The sequence below is a fragment of the Pleurodeles waltl genome, chromosome 1_2 (genome assembly GCF_031143425.1).
Source record: "Pleurodeles waltl isolate 20211129_DDA chromosome 1_2, aPleWal1.hap1.20221129, whole genome shotgun sequence".
Classification (NCBI taxonomy): domain Eukaryota; kingdom Metazoa; phylum Chordata; class Amphibia; order Caudata; family Salamandridae; genus Pleurodeles; species Pleurodeles waltl.
The window spans coordinates 432,952,455-432,975,558 of NC_090437.1; positions in this window are offsets into that span (position 1 = coordinate 432,952,455).

A 23,104-nucleotide genomic window follows, 5' to 3' on the forward strand; every position below is an offset into this window, starting at 1 on the left:
ATCGGGTGGAGGCGATTTTTTGCGTCAACCTGACTTGCACCATTTTTAAGACGCCCTAGCGCCATTTTTCCCAACGCCGGCGCTGCCTGGTTTACGTGGTTTTTTTCCACGCACACCAGGCAGCGCCGGTCTGCTTGCGCCGGCTAACGCCATTCAATAAATACGGCGCCCGCATGGCGCTTCAGAATGACGTTAGCCGGCGCAAAAATTTTTGACGCTAAACTGCGTTAGCGCAGTTTAGCGTCAAAAAGTATAAATACGGGCCTTAGTTTTCCCACAGAGAGGTACTTTTTCAGAGGGTGCCCTCCTTGCATAATCCAGTCTACACCTGTTCATGGATCACCCAGCTCCTGCTCTGGTGCGAAACTGGACAAAGGAAAGGGGAGTAACCACTACCCTGTCCATCACCACCCCAGGGGTGGTGCCCAAAGCTTCACCAGTGTGTCCCAGACCTCGCCATCTTGAATGCAGAGGTGTGAGGGCATGATGGAGGCGTCTGGGTGGCCAGTGCCAGCAGGTGACGTCAGAGACCCCTCCTGATAGGTGCTTACCTGACTAGGTGGCCAATCCTCCTCCGAGGGCTATTTAGGGTCTCTCCTGTGGGCTTCTCTACCGATAACGAATGCAAGAGCTCCCCAGAGTTCCTCTGCATCTCCCTCTTTGACTTCTGCCAAGGATCGACCGCTGACTGCTCCAGGACACCTACAAAACTGCAACAAAGTAGCAAGAAGACTACCAGCAACATTGTAGCACCTAATCCTGCCGGCTTTCTAGACTGTTTCCTGGTAGTGCATGCTCTGAGGGCTGTCTACCTTCACCCTGCACTGGAAGCCAAGAAGAAATCTCCTGTGGGTCGACGGAATCTTCCCCCTGCTAATGCAGGCACCAAACATCTGCATCACCAGTCCTCTTGGTCCCCTCTCAACTTGACGAGTGTGGCCCCTGAAACACAGGTGCTGGATCCAAGCGACCGTGACAGTCCAGTGGTCCATCTGTCCAAATTTGGTAGAGGTAAGTCCTTACCTCCCCACACCAGACAGTAGTCCTGTGTACTGCGTGAACTGCAGCTGCTAGGGCTTCTGTGCACTTTTGCAAGGAATCCTTCATGTACAGCATAGCCCAGGTCCCCAGCATTCTGTCCTGCATTGCTCAACTCGCTGAGTTGACCACCGGCTTCGTGAGACTCTCCTTTGTGGTGTTGAGACGACCACCATGCTCAGTTTTCTTGAACCCCTGTTCAAGTGCTTCTGTGGGTTCTGCCTGCATCTGCGTGGGCTCTCTGTGCTGCTGAGTGCACCCTCTGTCTACTCCTCCAAGGAGCGACCTCCTGGTCCTTCCTGGGCCCAGGCAGCACCCATTTTCTTCAAACAAGACCTTTGAAGCTAGCAAGGCTTGTTTGCAGTCTTTCTGCGTGGAAACAACTCTGCATCCTCCAGCACGCCGTGGGACATCTTCTGTGCAAATGAGAAGTTCCTGGCATCTTCCGTTGTTGCAGAATCTTTAGCTGCTTCCACCAAGAGGCAGCCATTTTGCACCTTCATCTGGTGTTTAGTGGGCTCCTGCCCCCGGACACTTTCGTGACTCTTGGACTTGGTCCCCTTACTTTGCAGGTCCTCTGGTCCTGGAATCCATCTTCAGTGCTTTGCAGTCTGTTGTGGTCTTTGCAGAATCTCCTATCACGACTTTAGTGTGTTTCTGGGGAAGTAGGGCCACTTTACTCCTACTTTCCAGGGTCTTGGGGTGGGGTATCTTGAACACCCTTAATGTTTTCTAACACTCCCACCGACCCTCTACACGCTACACTAGGCCTGGGGTCCCTAAGTGTCCGCATTCCACTTTCTCAGTATATGGTTTGTGTTGCCCCATGGACTATGGCATCCTATTTTATTCTACAGTGTTTGCACTAGTATTCTAACTGTTTACTTACCTGATTTTTGTTTGTGTGTATATTTTGTGTATTTTACTTAGCTCCTAAGGGAGTACATCCTCTGAGATATTTTTGGCACATTGTCACTAAAATAAAGTATCTTTATTTTTAGTAACTCTGAGTATTGTGATTCTTATGATATAGTGATATATGATATATAAGTGGTATGGTAGGAGCTTTGCATGTCTTCTAGTTCAACCTAGGCTGCTGTTAGGGTTTGTACACAGCAAAGAGCATGTCCCCTCTCACTGCACTAGTGGGTTCTGTAATAGCTCCCTTTTAAACTTACTATTGAAAGCCTTTCTTGTTATCTCACCTTCCCCCCCCCCCCTAGGCTTCTGTGTATGTTGTTTAATATGCTGTTTTGTTTACACATTGGGCCTTGCTTTTACCAAGGCTTCTTTAAAATACTCCTCCCTAGGCCATGTGTTAATCCAACTCATTTGCATAATAACTGAAACTCTGCACACCTTTCAAGAACATGTGCAGCATGTGAGGACCACACCCAGCTCTTCAAACCACACCCAGCTCTGCACACCTTCCAAGAACATGTGCAGCATGTGAGGACCACACCCAGCTCTTCAAACCACACCCAGCCCTGTCTATAAAAGGCATCCCGAGCCTCAACCAGTGCTTGTGCTCGTCTACCTCCCGCTTACCTGAGAACAGATCCCTCGGCGCTGGCACTCCTGCTCTTTACAGACTTTCATTGACTTCAATGGGCGCAGCTTCTGGCTCTTCCTTCTTCCGGTTTCCGGTTTCTCCTTGCTTCAGCCTCTCTCCTATGAGTAACCTGCAAAAGAGAAAGAAGACAAGGTTAGACTGATCAGTATCTCTTGCCAGCAACAAGTAAGTGCCAAACCTTTTATTACCTGAAAGAACTTTGACAACAATTTCTGGATTCCTGTATAGACAATTTGAAACAAAATACCTTCCACGAACATTGTGATTCAAACTCTTTGTTACAAGAATATTTTGCAGAACTTTGTGAAGCAAACATTGTTTTTTCTCATGGAACTTTTAAGAATCGAACAGTGGAAACCATTAACAGCAAGGCAAACAGTAAATCAAGGACTTGCACAAATTACATGCTGTATTTTGATATAAAAGTTCAGTATTTGTTTTATAAAAGATTCTGGAAATATGGGAAAAGTGAGTCTGCTATTGGGAATTTAGGCTTTAGTTATATTATGATGAATGTTTGATATTGGTAATTCTGATAACGGTATTTGTTTAATGTTTTAGAAGCTTTACAGTAATAGAAAACACATCCCAGAGCAGTAACACATTCCAAACCTGGAAACTAGAGACCAGGATCCAAGAGGTACTTTTAGAAGAGAATTTCTAATAAATAAAGGGATAGTCAGGAACCCATTTAGGAATAGGTTGCACTTATCTGTTCTTTGTTTATGTTTCATTAGGCACCAGTTTCTACAAAAGTCAGAAAGGGCCTCAGATTTGTGTAGCACTTCAACAGTGGAAACGCAAGAACGGTGTTGTCTCTCTTTTTTTTATTTTATCCACTTCCCCCCTTCCCTTGAGCTTCTGTTCTTAGTGCACTGTTTTAAAAACTAGTGTGCTGGAACAAGCAGTTTCAGGGTGGGGTCGGATTGTCTTCAACCTCCATCAGAACTGAACAAGAACTCAGGTGAGCTGGGCTTTGACAGCTGCTCTGCTATAGCTACCTCTATCAGCCTAAGCTGCTAGAACACTACTAATCTACTAATAAGGGATAACTCGACCTGGCACAAAGAGTAAGTACCATCAGGTACCCACTATAAGCCAGGCCAGCCTCCTACAGGACCACATAGTGGATGATAAAGAGAGTAACCGCTCTATTGCAGAGCTACTCTCCACTTATCACCACTTAGACAATGAAGTCTCAACTGGCCAATGAGCCCTATTGTCCTTCATTTGGGGAGGTTGTGTAGGAAAGTAGTCTCTTTCTAGCTAGGTTACCCCCCACTTTTGGCCTGTTTGTCAGTGTGTTTGACTATGCCTACTGGGATCCTGCTAATCAGGTCCCCAGTAGTTATGCTCTCTCCCTTAAATTATGGTTGTAGGATACTGGAAATGCAGTATTTCACCCACAATCGGCATACTGGTGCCCCCTTAGTATATGGTACTTTAGTACCCAGGGCATTGGTGTTCCAGGGGATCCTTATGGGCTACAGTATTTCTTTTGCCACCCATAGGTAGCCAATGCAAAGGCTTCTACAGGAGTGCCATTGCAGCCTGTGTTAAAAGGTGCATGCACCCTTTCACTGCCATTTACACTGCACCAGGTCACTTATAATCACCTCAATAGCAGGTCCTTCAGCAGAGGTGCCCCCATGACCTCCAGGACCATTTTCCCAGACTTTGTGAGTGTGGGGATGCCATTTTATGTGTGTACTGGATATAGGTCACTACATATGTCTAGCTACATAATGATAACTCCAAACATTGGCATGTTTGGTATCAAACATGTTGGAATCATACCCCAAGACTATTGTAAGCATTGGTTGTATGATTCCATGCACTCTGGGGGTTCCTTAGAGCAGTGGTTCCCAACCTGTGGTCCGGGGACCCCTGGGGGTCCGCAAAGCATCTTCAGGGGGTCCACGACTGCTTAGAAAATTAAATAATATTAACAAATTAGGTCCCCAGCTTTCAGTAATGACTCAGTAGGGGCTCCCCCAATTCTAATAATGATTTGGTGGGGTCCCCGGGTTTCAGTAATGATAAAATGGGGGTCCAGAGATGTCAAATGTTTGGGAACCACTGCCTTAGAGGACCCCCAGTATTGTGGTACCAGCCTTCTGAGATTTTCCAGGCAGCCCCAGCTGCGCCACCTCCAGACAGGTTTCTGCCCTTCTGTTGCTTGTGCAGCTCAAGCCCAGGAAGGCAGAACAATGGATTTCCTTTGGGAGAGGGGTGTTACACCATCTCCCTTTGGAAATAGGTGTCCCAGGCTTGGGAGAGGTAGCCTCCCTAAGCCACTGGAAATGCTTTCAAGGACATAGGTGGTGCCCTCCTTGCATAATCCAGTCCACACTGGTTAAGGGACCCCCAGTCCGTGCTCTGGCATGAAACTGGACAAAGGAAAGGGGAGTGACAACTCCCCTGTCCATCACCACCCCAGAGGTGGTGCTCAGAGCTCCTCCAGAAGCTTTGCTATCTTATATTCCAAGTTGGCAGGCAACTCTGGGAGCATCTGAGTGACCAGTACCAGCAGGTTAAGTCAGAGCCCTCCCCTGATAGGCGCTTACCTTTTTAACTGACCTATCCCCCTTTCAGGGCTATTTAGGGTCTCTATCTTGGGTGGTTCTTCAGATTCAGATTGCAAGACTCCAGCAGGAAACCTCTGCATCCTTTATTTCACCTTCTTACTGATGAAACTGCATCTGGACACTACAGGAACTCTAGAAACTGCAATAAAGATGCAAAGATGAGTTCTGCAACATTGTATCTTCAGCTCCTGCCAGCAACTGTAACTGTTTACCAGTCATGCATCCTCAGAGGACAGCCTGTCTTCAGCCTGCACAAGAAGAATGATGGAATCTCCCTTGGAGTGAAGAAGTCACTCCCCTGCTTCAGCAGTCACCTACTGCAACAACGAAGGTGGTGTGGGTCCCATCTCCTGATGAGCTGCGTGGATCCTGCCTCATGGGTGATGGGCTGAATTGGTCCAGAAAGTCCTGTCGTCCTACTGTCCAACTTTGGTGGAGGTAAGAGCTTGCCTGCCCACGCAAGACAGTACCCACGTGCACCGCCTGTTTTGCAGTTGCCAAGACTTGTTGGCATCCTTCTATGAAGTTCTTCGTGCACAGTGCAGCTCTGGCCCCCAGAACTCTATCCTGTGATGCACATCTTCCTGCATGGTTCTCTGGTTCTCTGGCAGCGTGGGGCCCTTTGTTGTAGTGCTGCCTGGTCCTTCTTTTGCACCTTCTTTGTTCCCATGCTGTGGGACTCCGGTGCGCACTGCCTGGTCTTCTGAGGGCTCTCTAAGTTGCTGAGAGCCCCTTCTTACTCTCTGTCCTGGTAGAGTCCACCAGGTCCCTCCTGGTCCCGGGCAGCGCCATTTTCTGCTAACCATGAGCTTCCCGTGTGCCAAGGCTTGTTGGCGGAATCCAGCCATGCAAACCAGACTACAATCATCCATCCAGCGTGGGACATCTTTTGCGGCATCCAGGAACCTGTATCCTTCTTCTTGGGTGAAGTACTGACTGTTGCTATTCACCAGTGGTTCTTCTTTTGCACCTTCATCCGGGTTAGCAGGGGCTCCTGTTTTCCCTGGACTCTCTGTACTTCTTGGACTTGGTCCCCTTCTTCCATAGGTCTTCAGGTCCAGGAATCCACTGTTGGTGTCTTGCAGTACCTTCTGGTTCTTGCATATTCTTCTTTCTCGTGTTCTTGTGTGTTCTAGGAAAGTTACTGTGATTTACTCCTGCTCTCCTGGGCTCAGGTGTGGGTTTTAGTACTTACCTTTGGTGTTTTCTAATACTCCCAGCGCCCCCTCTACACTACACTTGCTTAGGTGGAAAACCGACATTCACATTCCACTTTCTTAGTACATGATTTCTGTTCCCCCAGGCCAATTTCTAACTGTTGTGATTTTCACTATTTGCAGTTTTCTGTTTTTACAGCTATTTCTACGTACTAGTGTGTATAATTTGTGTATTACTTACCTCCTAAGGAAGTATAGTCTTTATGGTATTTTTGGCATTTGTGTCACCAAAATAAAGTACCTTTAATTTTGTAACACTGAGTATGTTCTTTCATGTGTGAGTACTGTGTGACTACAGGGTACTGCATGAGCTTTGCATGTCTCCTAGATAAGTCTTGTTCTGCTCAGCTACAGCTACCCCTAGAGACCCTGGCTTCTAGACACTGTAGGAAAGTACCATCTTTCTTGGCACGTTATCCACAATTTCTGTCTGTCAGTTTGTTTTTACTGTCTGACTAGGATCCTGCTTGTCAGGATCCCAGTGCTCATAGTTTGTGGCCTATATGTGTTGTCAGTATGCTTGACTGTGTCACTGGAGTTCTGCTAACCAGAACTCCAGTGCTTATGCTCTCTCTGTTTACTAAATTTGTGACTATAGTTTAGTGACTCCATATTACAATTCAGATTGGCACACTGGATCCCCCTTATAAGTCCCTAGTATATGGTATCTAGGTACCCAGGGCCTTGGGGGTCAAGGAGATCCTTATGGGCTGCAGCATTTCTTTTTCCACTCATAAGGAGCTCATACAAACACTCATTCAGGACTTCAACTGCAGCCTGAGTGAATGTTGGAAAGTACCATCTTTCTTGGAATGTTGCCCCCAATTTCTGCCTGTCTGTCAGTATGGTTTGCCTGTCTCACTGGGATCCTGCTGGTCAGGACACCAGTGCTCATAGTTTGTGGCCTTATGTGTGTGTTGTCAGTAGTGCTTACCTGTATCACTGAAGTTCTGCTAACCAAACCTTCAGTGCTTATGCTCTCTCTGCTTCCAAATTAGTGACTATAGTTTAGTGACTTCATATTCCAATTCCAATTGGCACACTGGACCCCCCTTATAAGGCCCTACTATATGGTACCTAGTTACCCAGGGCATTCGGGTTCCACAAGATCCTTATGGGCTGCAGCATTTCTTTTGCCACCCATAAAGAGCTCAGAAAAAACTTTCTTCAGGACTGGTGTTGCAGTCTGCGTGAAATAGTGCACACACTATTTCACAGGCCTTTTTCACTACACTTAAGTAACTTATAAGTCACCTATATGTCTAACCTTCAGTTACTGAAGGCTAGGTGCAAAGTTACTGTGTGTGAGGACAACCTTGGGTGCCCCCACATTGTCCAGGCCCAAATTCCCAGACTTCGTGAGCGCGGGGACACCATTATGAATGTCAATACATAAATGTAGCTTCACAATGGTAACTCCGAAAACGGCCATGTGAGGTGTCTAAGATTGTGAAATTGAACCCCCAATCCAAATCTGGTATTGGGGGGCCAATTCCATGCACCCTGGGGGCTCCACCATGGACCCCAAGTACTGCCAAACCAGCTTGCTCAGGTTTCCACTGCAGCCCCAGCTGCTGCCACCTCACAGACAGGTTTCTGCCGTCCTGGGGATTGAGCAGCTCAAGTTTGTGTAACTCTTGTGATGCAAAATTATAGACAAAACTTGATTACACCTATTCGTGTCATTATGCATAATTTAGGGTAAAAATGTATCCCCAAGAGCACAAGAAGAGAGCACCATCGGCTACTGGTTGTTGCAGTTTCTGTGCTGTGGCAGTTAGCACTATGTTCTTAGCGCAAAATGCATCTTGTGGTCCATTTTAGTCCCTCGTCCATGTTAAACAAAGACATAATTTATGGCAAAAATACCATCTCAAGAGCAAAGGAACAGAGTGTGATCGATCAGCTGCTGCCTTTTGTTCTTCCTGTGCTGTTGCATTTAGCACATTTTTCTTAGTGCAATATACATCCTGTTGTCCATTTTAGACCGTTGTCCATGATAACGTAGACACAAAAGTGCTCTCCAAAATATTATCGACTAGACGTCTGACTAGAGTGGGAGCCCTTTACAAGAGGACCAATGTAGCTTCATTCCAAGCAGCAACACACTAATAATCTTTGGAGCCCACACCATGTCATAGCCTCTATGGAGGGTTAACCAATGCACTGCACCCTGCTGGCACTGAACATCGAAAACATTTTTGACTCCCACAGTTAGGAGTACATGATTGAGATCCAAACCAAAATGGGTTTTAGCCTTAATATTTTTAACTGGATTAAATTGCTATTTAATTGGAAGGCATAGGAAATTTTAATTATGCAAGAGTAATCAGAGTAATTTTGGTAATTTTGTGTTAATCTTGTGACATACAAACATAGGAAATTACTTGTTTATGACTGTCTGTCTAGGTGAAATGCCTTCCTGAAAGCACAGGGACAGAGTGTGATCGGTTGCTGGCTGTTGCTGTTTCTACGCTGTTATCTTTTGTGCTATTTTCTTAGCTCAAAATGCATCCTGTGGTCCCTTTTAGATGTGAGGGAGCTTTTTTCACTAAGAAAAAAAGTGCAAAATGCAAGGTTATGTTCGTCACATAATTCCATGTAATTAAATACATCATTTTGCTGTAATTCCATGTAATTACGCTGCAGCTAATTACATGAGCTACAGCCAACCCTAATAAAACCCTACACACAAGAGTTAGATTGGGTGGTACCATCTTGTAGAAATGGTGCATAGAGAGAGAGAAAATAGGTGGGAATGCCCTCAATCATTGTTGCTCCTGGGCTTGGTAGTGGAGCCCATGGCAATGTGACTGAGATTGAGAATGCAGCCCTTGTTGATAAAAGTAGGAGACATGATAAATGTAGTCTCAATGTATGCTATATACTCAATACTGAGGTCAGCTTTCTGTGAATTGGACAACCTCCTTGTATTTTTGATGTGGACATGGCTAAGGAATATAGTTTGGCTCAAGGTGGGAAAACTAGGTAGGAAGCAGGATGGGCTAGGCCACACTGCCTCCTCAATCTGAAGCTCTATTACATGGCGTCACAGCTGCAACACAGCTAAATGATGTGAAGAAGACCCAGTCTGGGAAAGAAAGGCTCATTGAGGGTACAGTGGTGGAAGGCACCCTGCTGAATTGTTTGATAAAGGAAATGAATCACCTGGTGGGTACCCCGTGGGCAGTCCAAGAAGTGGCTAAGGCAGGAAGTCAAAAGAGTGCTAAATCACCCTCCTTTCAGCTGATCCCTGATAATTATGTGGTTGCAGCTGTTCTTTCAAACACAGGAGGCTGTGCCATTGGAATTTTGGAGAGAAAGGAGGATGCTTGACAATCAAGGATATCTACCCAGGGGATGTGTTTTTAACATTTGATCAGGCTCGAGAAAAATTAGGGTTTAACGCAGGAAATACAAACATTATGCCAAGTTGTCACGCACAGCTAGAGAGGTTTGAACAGGCTTCCCGACCATGCCGAATATATCTACTACAAGGGAGCTGCTGTTGGAAGATGGAGCAGGAAGTTGACCTGACTAGTGCATTTATAACACTCAAAAAGAAGACATGTAATTAATCATGCTAACGGTACAACGGGCATAGGACAGAGATCTACAGACTTCTGGATGCAGAATGGTTGAGGGCCTGTGCATAGCTACAAAATGTTGAAAGGAATTCTAGATTTAAATTGACACACTTTAATTACCTCCACCGTACCAGGCACTTGCTAAAGTACATAGAATAAATCATTTCCTTCCCAAAATGTGGTGACCAAGAGGCCATATTCCTCCAAATGACTTAGATGTGTAGAATATGTTTGGGGTAATGGGAAGCGGTAAACTAGAAACAAATGTCGGACTTGAACTATTGATACAGGACTGCCTATTGGGTGTTGTACCCAAACCTAAATGGGGTGAAAATGCAATACAATTTTCAACACTTTGTTCTGGTGAAATGCCACATAGCAATACATTGATTATCTAACTGGAGGCATCCCAAGTTAAAATGGAGCAAAAATATGACAGAGTGGATCCTGACAAAAGAACTATGTATAAAAATGATCAAAACAGACAAAAGAGCTGAAGAGGATCTAAAGGGATGTGCATAAATGATGAATCAGTTGACCAATAATTAGAATTGGGTGAAAACTTCTCATTCGCATACAGATTTGACAGAGTTTTGCCCACTCTGCTCTCTGCTTGGAGAGCGGAGTTCCGGCACAGCTCTGCCAACCACTGCGTGGGGGAGTTTTTTTCACAAGTGCAGTTCACCAACGTTAAGTTGGCTAGTGAGAATTTGTGTCACCTAGCATGATTTTAATGCGCTACAATGCTTCCCAGTGAGATTTCTAAAAATGGGAGGTCACATCAGGTCATGAACATTCGTGTTGAGAAAGCTGACGCTCAAGTAGAAAATCTGCTCGAGCAGAAGCAAGAACGAGCGCCCTCTGACATGAGTATGGTGCTGTTTGTGCAGATTTTACAGTGCAGAAGAAGCCTACAGTGCTAAAAATCAGTGCGAGTAGCTTGCCGGGCCCGATTCCAGCCAATCACAGAACTCTGCAGAGTCCAACTGAGTTCATGTGTAACTCCACGGACTTTGGCAGAATGAAACTCTGCATGTTCCACCCAGGTCTACCAATAATCCTGCAGCTAACGATGCATGATGATGACACTTATGCTTCCCAGACAATAGGGAGAGGGGTATGGGTGTGATCCTCCTTCCTCAACACTGACCTATGAAAATAAAAGACAGGGAGGGGATGGCATGGGAGGTTGGTTTAACCTTTGAGGAAAGATATGTTGGGGTGGGCAGAACTTGGGGAGTTTTACCCTGTGGAATTCTGCAGAGTTATCTAAAAACTCCGTGACATTCTGCAGAGCTTCACATGCGGTGGAATGCCACACTCTCCTAGTCTTTATCCCACTCGTGCCTCTACTGTATCCCATGAAGGAAGCACAAGGTGGGAGAAGTTCGTTCACTCTACATGGTGGGACACAAACATGGGTTTGTAACCATTAGGAGTATTACCAGACTCCCTCCCCCATTCATTGAAACTCAAAACGTGTGCACTCGGACTCACCTCTAGCTTGAAGTCCAGCCGGCTGAAGGCGGGAAGAGGGAACAAAAGTTCACTAAAGCAGGTACCTACCACCACAAATGGATCTCCTTCAGCTTGGGGGTCAGCAGGGACCCAGGCTGCTCCTGGGACATGTGATGTTCCCTCAGCGGTCCCATTGCGGTAAGTAGGACTTGGGCATTGTTGTCTCACTCTTCAGCGTGCCTGCTGTTAGGGAGGGGAGGGCTCACGTACTCTCCTGTTGCTTCCAGCTCAAGTGCCCAGACCTGAGTTCTGCCCTTCATGGCCAGCACCAGGAAAAGTTCAAACCACGGCATGAGTTCTCAAGCCACACTCTATTCACTTCAATGCAAATTGCATCGTAGTGAGCTGCTGCTGAAGGGGAACAGATGAGAGGAGTTGTTTTATTTGTTGTGGTTGCGAGTGGGGATGGGGGTTTTAGCAACAACAAAGAGAGAGAGAAGCTGGAAAGGGTGGGACTGCCAAAACAATGAGATGGGGTTGTGACTGCCTGTGATACTAAACAGCACACGTAATGGCCACAAATCCCCATGTGTATAATCTGTCTATCCACACTCTTCATGTGCGATTTTGACCAGGTCATTCTATAGGATGGTGGGGGTGCATTGGGTTATTTCACGTTACCCAGGTTGTGTGCCCAGGTGCTAGGCATCAGCAAAGGACCCCTCCCTGAAATGGTTGTGCCAGTTAAAAAGGGACTGCTGAGGGGCTGGGCTGGGGTAGACATGAAAGAACCTAAGAAGTGGTGGGTCGAGGGTTTAGTCTCTCAGCCTTGTTCAGGGCTGTTGCTTGCCCATGGCATGGCAGAGTAGGTCAAATTATCAATGGCATGCCTGCAAAACAGCATGCTAGTGCCCCATTTCCAGTTGTGGATCAGCCATTATTTTGGGGGTCTGTATATAAAAAAGATACCACATTAAATTTTCTGAACTCCGTGCTTGTGGGACATGAGGATATTGTTTTGTATTTCACTAACAATCCCACCTTTCCACCATTAACACTTTGTCTCCCTCCTCCCTTCCTTTGTCAGAAATATCTCCTTCCCTGCTCAATGGTCTCTCCTCTCTTAATTTTTCTTCTCTCACCCCATAAAACGTGCCTTTATTAACTGATTATTATGTGCCTGTGCCCTCCGTCACCAGTGACTGCTCCCTTCTCTTTCATGAGCTCGCACCTGTACCTTGGACCAGCTCCCCTCCCACCTCCTCCCCCTCACCTTTCCCTCCCTCTGAATATATTTATTTCACCAAGTACCTCAGAACCCTCGCCGGTGGTCCTGCTGTTGTCAGATAAAACATTGATAAAGAGGAGCCGGGCTCATGCCAGTAGTGTCAGGGCCTCAGTGGGACTTAACTGTACCCCCCATCAAGTTCATTGATCCGGGTCAGAGGGAGAAGGAGCTGGTAATTAAATCAGGTTACCAAGCTAGAAAGAGGTAGAGTTAATGAGATCATGGAAAGGAGGAAAAGAGATCAGAGATGTTCACTGGGAGGGTGGATACTGGTAAACTTTACTATGCAAAGTTTACCTCCCACTCAATGTAAATATAGGAATGAACACAAGGTTAAAATTTGCCAATAAAACATAAACATGTTAGATTTGCATTTCACACAATTGTGAATGATTTTGGCCCTCATTACAACCTCGGAGGTCTTCTTAGAAGACTGCCGAGGCAGCAGGCGCCAGAATACTGCCAGTGCTAGCGGTATTCCTGACTCCCTATTTCGAATTTTCCGTGTAACTGTCACTGTCCGCTGTCCCAGTGGAAAAGTCACATCAACATTGCTGCCGGCTCGTAATAGAGCCGGCGGCAATGCTGATGTGCAGCGCATTTCGCAGTGAAATGCGCGATGGAGCTATGCCTAGGGGCCCCTCCACTGCCCATGCCAAGTGTATGGGCAGTTCAGGGGCCCCCAGGGGCACCTCAAGTCCCCCTTACCGCCAGCCTCTCCATGGCGGTATTTACCAATGTGGCCAGGCTTCCACCGCTGCCCTGGGGATTATGACCACCAGACGAAAGCCTGGCAGTATAGTGCAGGGGCTGGGGGAATGGCCATGGCTATACCGCCACACTTATTATAGTTGGTGGAACACCGCCAGCCTATTGGTGGTGTTACCGCCAGCTTAACACTGCACGCCAGGGTCGTAATGAGGCCCTTTGTGTACTTTGGAGAAATTTCCTAAAATTACGAAAGCCAACTATGTGAATTTTGCACAACCCCTATTTAAAATCCCTGTCATGATTTCTGTATATTGTTTAACAAGTTTATTCACTACCATTCCAGGGCAGTGGTATTTAGCATTTATTGGTCACAGTTTATTCTCTTGCTGACCCAGTGTTCTGATCATTTAGGTTGGAAGGAGATAGGAATTTTTGTTGAGTTCACTTAGAAGAGAATGAATGAGTGGTGGGATCAATTCCCACAAGTTAAGGCGTCAACCCCCACATTTGCTTTTTAAGCCCATAAGTGTGGCTGGTAGCCAATGGCCTACAGCTGCACTCCCTCCCCAATGTGCCTGTCGGACATTGGCTGGTACTGGGGAGTATTAGAAAGGACCCTCTGGATGGTTTCCTTTTACTCTCCCAAGGCTCGGGCTGCTCGGGAAGAGCTTCCTGAGCAGTTTAAGCATTTTTTTTGTTTGCAATGACTGTCAGCGAACAGGACACACTGACGTCATTACATTCAAAAGTGAAAGTGACTCAGTGCTTGGGGTATATCTCATCCCTTCAAGGATTAATTCTGGGAAAGGTATTGTTAGACTCTTCTTGGGGATCGCCACAGGACAACGATTGTCAAGCGGAGATCCAACTACTAGACACCAGGGAAGGAGGAGTGACCCCTTAATCAAGGGTCTGTGTTTCCCCTAGCACATTTGCATAGAGCAGTCTCCTGCCCCACTCCTTGGGACGGAGAGGGCAGTTTTCCTTGATTTTCCCCCCATAGCAGGAAGCCTACCAGACAACAGGGTTTTTTTCATATGCAAATATAGGGGTGGGGACTGCCCATCAGAGCATGGACATTCCCCACCCCAAAATACATGGAACAGTCTTTTTGCACACCTGAAGAGTAGATGGGGCTGTTACCCCTGATCTGTCCCCCTAATACACATGCAACAGCCTTTATGTCGCCTCAGGGGGACATATGGGGCAATTACCCCGATTAGCCCCCAAGGGGCAGAAAGCCCACTAGACATCAGGGACCTTTTAAAATATAAATCAATAGGGGTCGGGTCTGCTCACCAGGACATGCCCCCATCCCCCAATGTACATTGAACGGTCTTCCTGTACCCCAGGGGGCCAGATTGGGTGATTACCCCGAATCTGTCCCCTGGGGTGCTGAAAGCCAACTAGACACCAGTGTTTATTTCTTTAAATATAAACAAAAGCAGTGGGTGCTGCCCAACATGGGAATGGCCATACTCAACCCCAGAAAGGTAACAGACAGTCTTTCTTCTCCGGTGGGTGAAGGATGACGGTGATTAGCCCCAATCTGTCCCCAGAGGATGCAGAAAGTCCAGTTGACACCATGGGAAAAACATAATGGTGGGGTCTACACACCATAGGCTCATCACCAGTAGAAAGGCTTTAGAGTCTTTCTGCCCCCCACCTGGAGGTGGATGGGGAAATTCTCCCAATTTGCTTCTCTTGAGAGGAAGATAGCACACTAAACATGAGGAACTGCGTTTATGTAGTATTGATTTGGGAGGAGGGGTCACCTTGGGCATAGGCCAGTGTTTTCCCCTACCATAGGGCCCAATAGACTTTGTGCCCCTCAGGTGGTAGCGAGGGGTATTCTCCCCAAATCTTTCCTCCCCTGGTGGCAGAAATCATAGTTAGCAATAGGGTTTTCAAAATGGCACCAAAACAAATAAAAAGAGGTGGCAGATTACCCTGGCAGTCAGCCAGCCATCCACCCCCAGGTGGGGTAATAGCCTCCTACTGCTCCCCCCAGGGCCGATAGGAAGTTTGTCGCAATTGTGAAGGTCCCTGCAAATCTGCCCTCTGGGGGCAGAAAGCCCACTAGATGCCTCAGAAAATGTGTTTTTAATATAGAGGAGGGGTCTGCTGAACATAGGCATGGCAATGCCCCCACACCAAGTACTTGGGGCATCAGTCTTTTTCCCTATGGGGGAAATGGTGGAATTAAACATGATATGCCCCATTGGGAGGGCAGGAAGCCAACGAGATACCATGGATTTTATTTGAAAAGAAATACATGGGTGGGACTGCACACCATGGCCATTCCTAAACCACAAAAACAAAACAAGCAGGCATCCCCCACAACCATTAGGGCGGATGGGGTGATTGCTCCCATCTGCTCCCTGGGGGCAGAAAGCCCATTAAACAATAGGGAATAGGTTAATTTAATATTTTTAGTCAAGAGTGGCCCTCCCTTGGCATGGGTCTATACAGCATTCCACCCCAGGCCCAGTAGACTTGCTCCTGGGGGTTGGATAGGGTATTCACCTACCAGACCCAGACAGTTCTGAAAACTAGACATCTGGGGTAGTCCAGAATGGTTTGCTTTGCATGCATCCCACACAGTTTTCTTACCACAATGCCTTTCAGACCTCAAACGATGACTAAAAACACAGATTTTCCTCATATTTCTGTAAGGATAATTTCTGGAATTAGTGGAGAGCCACAAATATCCTAACACTCACCATTTCCCCAAGACTCACAATAAAAATGGTACCTTACTTGTGTAGGTGAGCCAAGAGACCTTGACAAAAAAGACCTAAAAGTGCTACATGGAGAGATCAGAAATAGGGGTAGCTGCAGGATTTGGAGCCATGCTTGGCTGCCACCCATTGAAACCTACCAACTACAGACATTTCTGAAAAGTAGATAAACAGGGGTTTCAAGGGTGGTTTGTCTTAAGTGAATCCCACAAGATTTTCTCACACACAATGACCTGCAAACCTCACACTTTGCCTTAAATTACACATTTTCTTTATATTTCTGTGATGAAAACTTATGGAGCCATCAGTAATCCACAAAATTCCTACTACCCAGCATTATCCTACATGTGCCAATAAAAATGCTGTGCCACTTGCAAGCGAAGGAGTGGATCAAACTGAGGTCAATAGTAGTACCCAAGCAACATGGCATTGTTGGTATACAAAACCTCATGGAATCCACACAAGACACATCATCCTGGGCTCCGCTCATTGTTTAGTTTAAAAAAAATTGCAGATTTGCCATTGTTTCCCTAGGTGCTGGTTGAACTAGGGTCCAAAATCCAGAGTTACCCACTTTGCAAAAAGAGAGTAAGTTTTGAGTGGAAAATGTTGATGTACCCATGTTGTGCTTAGGGCTGTTTCCTATCTCTGGCACCTATCCTACCCACACAAGTGAAGTACCATTTCTATTAGGAGACTTGGAGGAATGCTGGGTGGAAGGAAGGTTGTGGTTCCACATAGATTTCAGAACTTTCCATCACAGAAATATGAGGAATATGCATTATTTTTGTCAACATTTGAGGTTTGCAATGGAATCTAGGTGAAAGAAAGAGCCACACCAGTCACACCACCCTGGATTTCCCAAGGTGTCTAGTTTTAAAAAGAAGTACAAGTTTGCTAGGTTTCTAAAGGTGCCAGCTGAGCTAGGGCCCAGTTGCCACTGCTACAGACTTTGCATAAAATGGGTTTGTTTTGAGTGGAAAATGTGTTATATTCATTCTGTGTTTTCAACCTGTTCCTTTCACGGACACTAGGCCTACCCACACAAGTGTAATACTACTTTTGTCAAAAGACATGGGGGAGTGATTGGTGGGAGGAAGTTTGTGAATCCCCCAGATTGCACCAATTTCCATCACAGAAATGTGACGAAATGTGTTTTTTGGTCAAAATGTGAAGTTTGCAAGGGATTCTGGGTAAAACAAAATGGGTGAGAGCCAAGCAAGTCACCCCACTATGGATTCCACCAACTGACCAGCTTCAAAAACCTGTCCCAGGGGACAGAACGCCCCTAAACAGGGTTGCTAGGTTTCCCGAGGCGCCAGCTGACAAGGGTCCAAAATCCACAATTACCCACTTTGCAAAAAAGGGTCAGTTTTGAGTGGAAATTGTGATATACCCATGCTGTGTTTTGAGCCTTTTCCTGTTGCAGGCACTAAGTTACCCACACAAATGATGTACCACTTTTGTCAGAAGACTTGGTGGAAGTTCGAAAACATTCCAATACAGAACTGTAAGGAAAATGTGATTTTTTTTGTCAAAGTGTGAAGTTTGTAAGTATTTCTGGGAATAAAAACCTGGTGAGAGCCACAGAATTCACCCCAACCTACATTTCCCCACATGTCTAGCTTTCAGAAAAGTATAGCTTTGCCAGGTTTCCCTAGGTGCCAGCTGAGCTAGGACTCAAAATCCACACCTACCCACTTTGCAAAAAATCTGATGTTTTGAGTGGAAAAACATGATATATCCATGCTGTGTTTTGGACCTTTACCTGTTACAGGCACTCGGCCTACCCTCATAAGTGAGGTACCATTTTTGTCAGAAGACTTGGGGGAATGATGGGTGGAAGGCCGTGTGTGGCCCCCTGCTGATTTCAGAATTTACCATCACAGAAATTTGAGGAAAATGTATTTTTCCTTAGTAAAAATGTGACATTTCCAAGTGATCCTGGGTGAAAAATATTTTTGAGAGTGCCATAATTCACCCCACTCTGGATTCATCCAAGTGTCACATTTTCAAATAAGTACAGGGTTTCTAGGTTTCCCTAGGTGTCTGCTGAGCTAGAGCCCAAAATCCTCAGTATTCACTTTGCAAAAAAAAGGTCTGTTTTGAATTGAGAAATTTGATGTATCCATGTTGTGTTTTGGACCCCTTCCTCCTGCTGGCTCTAGCACTTCGACACAAGTTAGGTACCATTTGTATCAGGAAACTTGGGAGAATACTGGGTGGAAGGAAGTTTCCAGAACTTTTTGTCACAGAAATATGAGAAAAATAGGTTTTATGTCAAAGTTTGAGGTTTGCAGGGGATTTTGGGTAAACAAAAACCTAGTGAGAACCACACAAATCACCCAACCTTGAATTTCCCTAGGTGTCTAGTTTAAAAAAATCATATGTTTGCTAGGTTTCCCCTGGTGCCGGTTGTGATAGGGCCTAAAATCCACAGATATACACTCTGGAAAAAAGAGGCACTTTTGAGTGGCAAAATGTGATGGATCCATTTTGTTTTTGGACCATTTCCTGCACTGGCACTAGGCATATCCACACAAATGAGCTACCATTTTTTTCAGGAGACATGGGAGAGTGCTGGGTAGAAGGAAGTTTGTGTTTGTGGCTTCCCACAGATTTCAGAACTTTCCATCACAGAAATGTGAAGAAAATGTTATTTTTTGGTCAACGTTTAAGGTTTGCATGATTTCTGGATAAACAAAAGTGGTGAGAGCCACACAAATCACCCAACCCTGAAATCCCCCAGGTGTCTAGTTTTAGAAAAGCAGATGTGTGCTAGGTTTCCCTAGGTGCCTGATGGGCTACGGCCCACATATTCACAGCTATCCACTTCAAAAAAGGGCTTGTTTGAGTAGAAAAACTGTGATGTACCCATGTTGTGTTTTGGACCATTCCCTGTTGCTAGCACTAGGCCTATCCACAAAAACAAGGTACCATTTTTGTCAGGAGTCATGGGAGAATGTTGGTTGAAATAAACTTTGTGGCTCCCTGCAGATTCCAGGGCTTTTTCATTACAGAAATGTGACGAAAATGTGTTTTTAATCAAAGTTTGAAGTTTGCAAGGGATTTGGTTAAAACAAAATAGGAGAGAGCCATGCTGGTCACCCCACCCTCGAATTCCCGAGGTATCTAATTTTGAAAAGTGTACAGGTTTTATAAATTTCACTAGGTGCCAGCTGAGCAAGGACTCTTTCCTGCCTCTGGCACTAGGCCTACCCACACAAGTGAGGTACCATTTTCATCAGGAGACTTAGGAGTATCCTGGGTGGAAGGAAGGTTGTGATGCCCCGCATATTCCTGAACTTTTCATCACAGAAACAGGAGGAAAATATGATCTCTTAGTCAAAGTTTGACGTTTTCAAGGAATTCTGGGTAGCAAAACCTGGTGGGATCTATGCAAGTCAGCCCACCCTGGATTCCCCCAGTTGTCTAATTTTTAAAAAAGTGCAGGTTTGTTAGGGTTCTCAAGGTGCCAGCTGATCTAGGGCCCAAAATCAACCCCTACAGACTTTGCAAAAAAGGGTCTGTTTTGAGTGGAAACATTTGATGTATCTAAGCTGTTTTTTGGGTCTTTTCCTGTAGCGGACAAGTGAGGTACCATTTTTGGCAGAAGACTTGGGGGAACACTGGATGAAATGAGGGTTGTGTCTCTCTACAGGTTCTAGAACTTTCCATCATGGAAATTTGAGGAAAATGTGTGTTTTTTGGTAAAAGTGTGACGTTTGCAAGGAATTCTGGGTAAATAAACTTTTTAAGAGCCAAACAATTCACCCCATCCTGGATTCTCCCAAGTGTCTACCTTTCAAAAAGCTACAGGGTTCCTAGTTTTACCATTATATCAACTGAGCTAGGGCCCAAAATCCACAGGTACGCACTTTGCAAGGAATTCTGGGTAACAAAAACATGGTGAGAGCCACCCATGTCACCCCACCCTGGATTCCCAAAATGTCTAATTTAAAAAAAAATACCACATTTCTATATTTCCCTAGGTGCCAACAAAGCCTGGGATCAAAATCCACAGCTACACACTTTCCAAAAAAGGGTCTGTTTTAGTGGAAACGTGTTTCAAGCCTTTTCCTCCCATGGGCACTGGACCTACCCATGCAAGTGAGGTAACTTTTTGTCAGGATGCTTAGGAGAATTCTGAGTGGAAGGAAGATTGTGGCACCCCACAGATTCCAGAACTTCTCATCACAGAAATATGAAGAAAATTTAATTTTGTATTAAAAGTTTGATGTTTGCAAGGAATTCTGGGTAAAATATAACTGGCGAAAGTAAAGCAAGTCAGCCCACCTTGAATTCCCCCAAACATCTAGTTTTAAAAAAAAGCACAGGTTTGCTAGGTTTCTCTAGGTGCCAGCTGATCTATGGTCCAAAACCCACAGCCACACACTTTGCAAAAAAAAGTCTGTTTTGAGTGGAAAAATGTGATGTAACCATGCTGTGCTTTGTGTCTTTCCTGTCACTGGCTGTATGCCTACCCATACAAGTGAGATTCCATTTTTGTCAGAAGTCTTGGGGGAAAGCTGGGTGGAAGGAAGTTTGTAGTTCAACAAAGATTCCAGAAATTTCCATCACCAAAATGTGAATAGAATGAGTTTGTTAGGCAAAGTTTGAAGTTTACAAGGGATTTTTAGTTAAAAACAAATGGCGAGAGCCAGGCAAATCACCCAAATCTGAATTTCCCCAGGTGGTTAGTTTTTTTAAAAGTACAGGTTTGCTAGTTTTCCCTAAGTGCCAGCTGATCTAAGGCCCAAAATCCATAGCTTCCCACTGAGCAAAAAAGGGTCAGTTTTGAAGGGAAAAATGTGATATATCTACGTTGTGTTTCATACCATTCCCTGTTGCAGACACTAGGCCGACCCACACAAGAGAACTACCATTTTTATCAGGGGACTTGGGAGAATTCTTGGTTGAAGGAAGTTTGTGGCCCCTCACAGATTCCAGAACTTTCCATTGCAGAAATGTGAGAAAAATGTGTTTCTTTAGTCAACATTTTAGGTTCGCAGTGAATTCTGTGTCAAAAAGGCGAGTGGGATCCATGCACGTCAACCCACCCTGGATCAATCAAAGTGAGCTAGGGCCCAAATTCCACTGGTACCCACTTTTGAAAAAAAGTGTGTATTTTGAGTAGAAAGTATTCATGTTGTACTTTAGACCGTTTCTTGTCACTGGCACTAGGCTATCCACACAAGTGAGGTACCGTTTTGGTCAAAAGACTTAGGGTAATGCTGGGTGGAAGCAAGTTAAGTGACTCTGTTCTGTTTTCAGAATCTTCCATCACAGGAATGTGAGAAAAATGTGTTTCTTTAGTCAACATATGAGGTTTGCAAGGACTTCTGGGTAAAAAATCCTAGTGGGATCCATGCACGTCACCACACTCTCGATTCCCCTAAGTGTTTATTTTTTAAACAAAGACAGGGTTTCTAGGTTTCTAGGTTTATCTAGGTGCCAACTAAGCTAAGGCCCAAAATCCACACTTACTCTCATTTCTAAAAAAGGGTCTGTTTGGAAAAATGTGATGTGTCCATGCTGTGTTTTGAACCTTTTCCTGTCAAGGCACTAGGCCTACCAACACAAGTGAGGTAAACGTTATATCCGAAGTCTTTGGTGAATGCTGAGTGGCAGAGCTTGTAGCTCCCCACAGATTCCAGAACTTCTTGTCACAGAAATGAAACAAAAATGTGTTTTTTAGTCGAAGTTTGTAAGGGATTTTGGGTAAAAAAGCCTGGTGAGAGCCTCAAGAGCCTCACAAGTTACCCCAACCTGGATTTCCTGAGGTGTTTAGATTCACAAACGTACAGGTTTGCTACAGTTTTCGTTGGTGCCAGCTAAGCATAAGGCCAAAATCCACAGCTACCAATTGGCAAAAGTACTTTTGAAGTTTGCAAAGTATTCTGTGTTAAACAATCTGGTGAGAGCCGCACAAGTCACCCCACCCTGGATTTACCCTTGTTTGTATTTTTAAAGAATGGAAAGATTCTCTGGGTTTATCTAGGTTCTGTCTGAGGTAGGGCTCCACAGCTACCCACTTTGCAAAAAAAGGTTTATTTGTGAGTGGAGAAAAGTAATGTATCCATGTTGTGTTTTGGCCCACTTCCTGTCACGGACAATAGGCCTACCCTCAAAGGTGAGGTACTATTTTTATTGGCATGTAGGAGTATAAAATAGTGGAGCATTTATTATCACCAATTGAATTTCATTGCATATGCCTTCCAAATTTAAGTCAGTATGTAAGAAAAAAGACATTTTGAAAAATACACTCTAAATCATATTCTACTAAGGGCACACACAGATTCAGAGATATGCAAATATCCAATGCTTCTAAGCTCCTTTTTTTGTGACCATTTCAGAAATATATAGGTTTCCTCTATACCCTTTTTCACTTTACATATTTCACCATATGATTTGGTCTATACTTGGGACACAATGAAAAACCATTGTATGGTGTTGCTCAGTTGCTGGCGCTGGGTACCTTGGTTTCTCTACAAACCTTATATATCCCCACAACCATCACAGTCTAGCCGACGTAATCGTAGATGGCTTTTGTAGTTTGGCCATTGTGACAAAAAGTTATACATGAAAGCTTGTCACAAATGGCAGTTTTTTCATATTTATTTTCAGTATTTCTTCATTTCAACAGTTACTTACTTTTGGAAATCCGTGAGGAATCTACACACAAGATCCCTTTCTGAATTTTTAATTGTCCCTACCCTACAAAAATCGATATCTTTTCTAGATCACCCATGAGATTCACACTGGTTTCTACCACAAACTTGAAGTAGGTTGAGAGCACACAAAATAGGACTAATGGGCTACCTCTTTGAAAAATGCCAAAACTGTGGTTAAAAAACTTTTTTTGTGTTCAACTATGCATATTCCTGAAAGCTGGGAAGATGG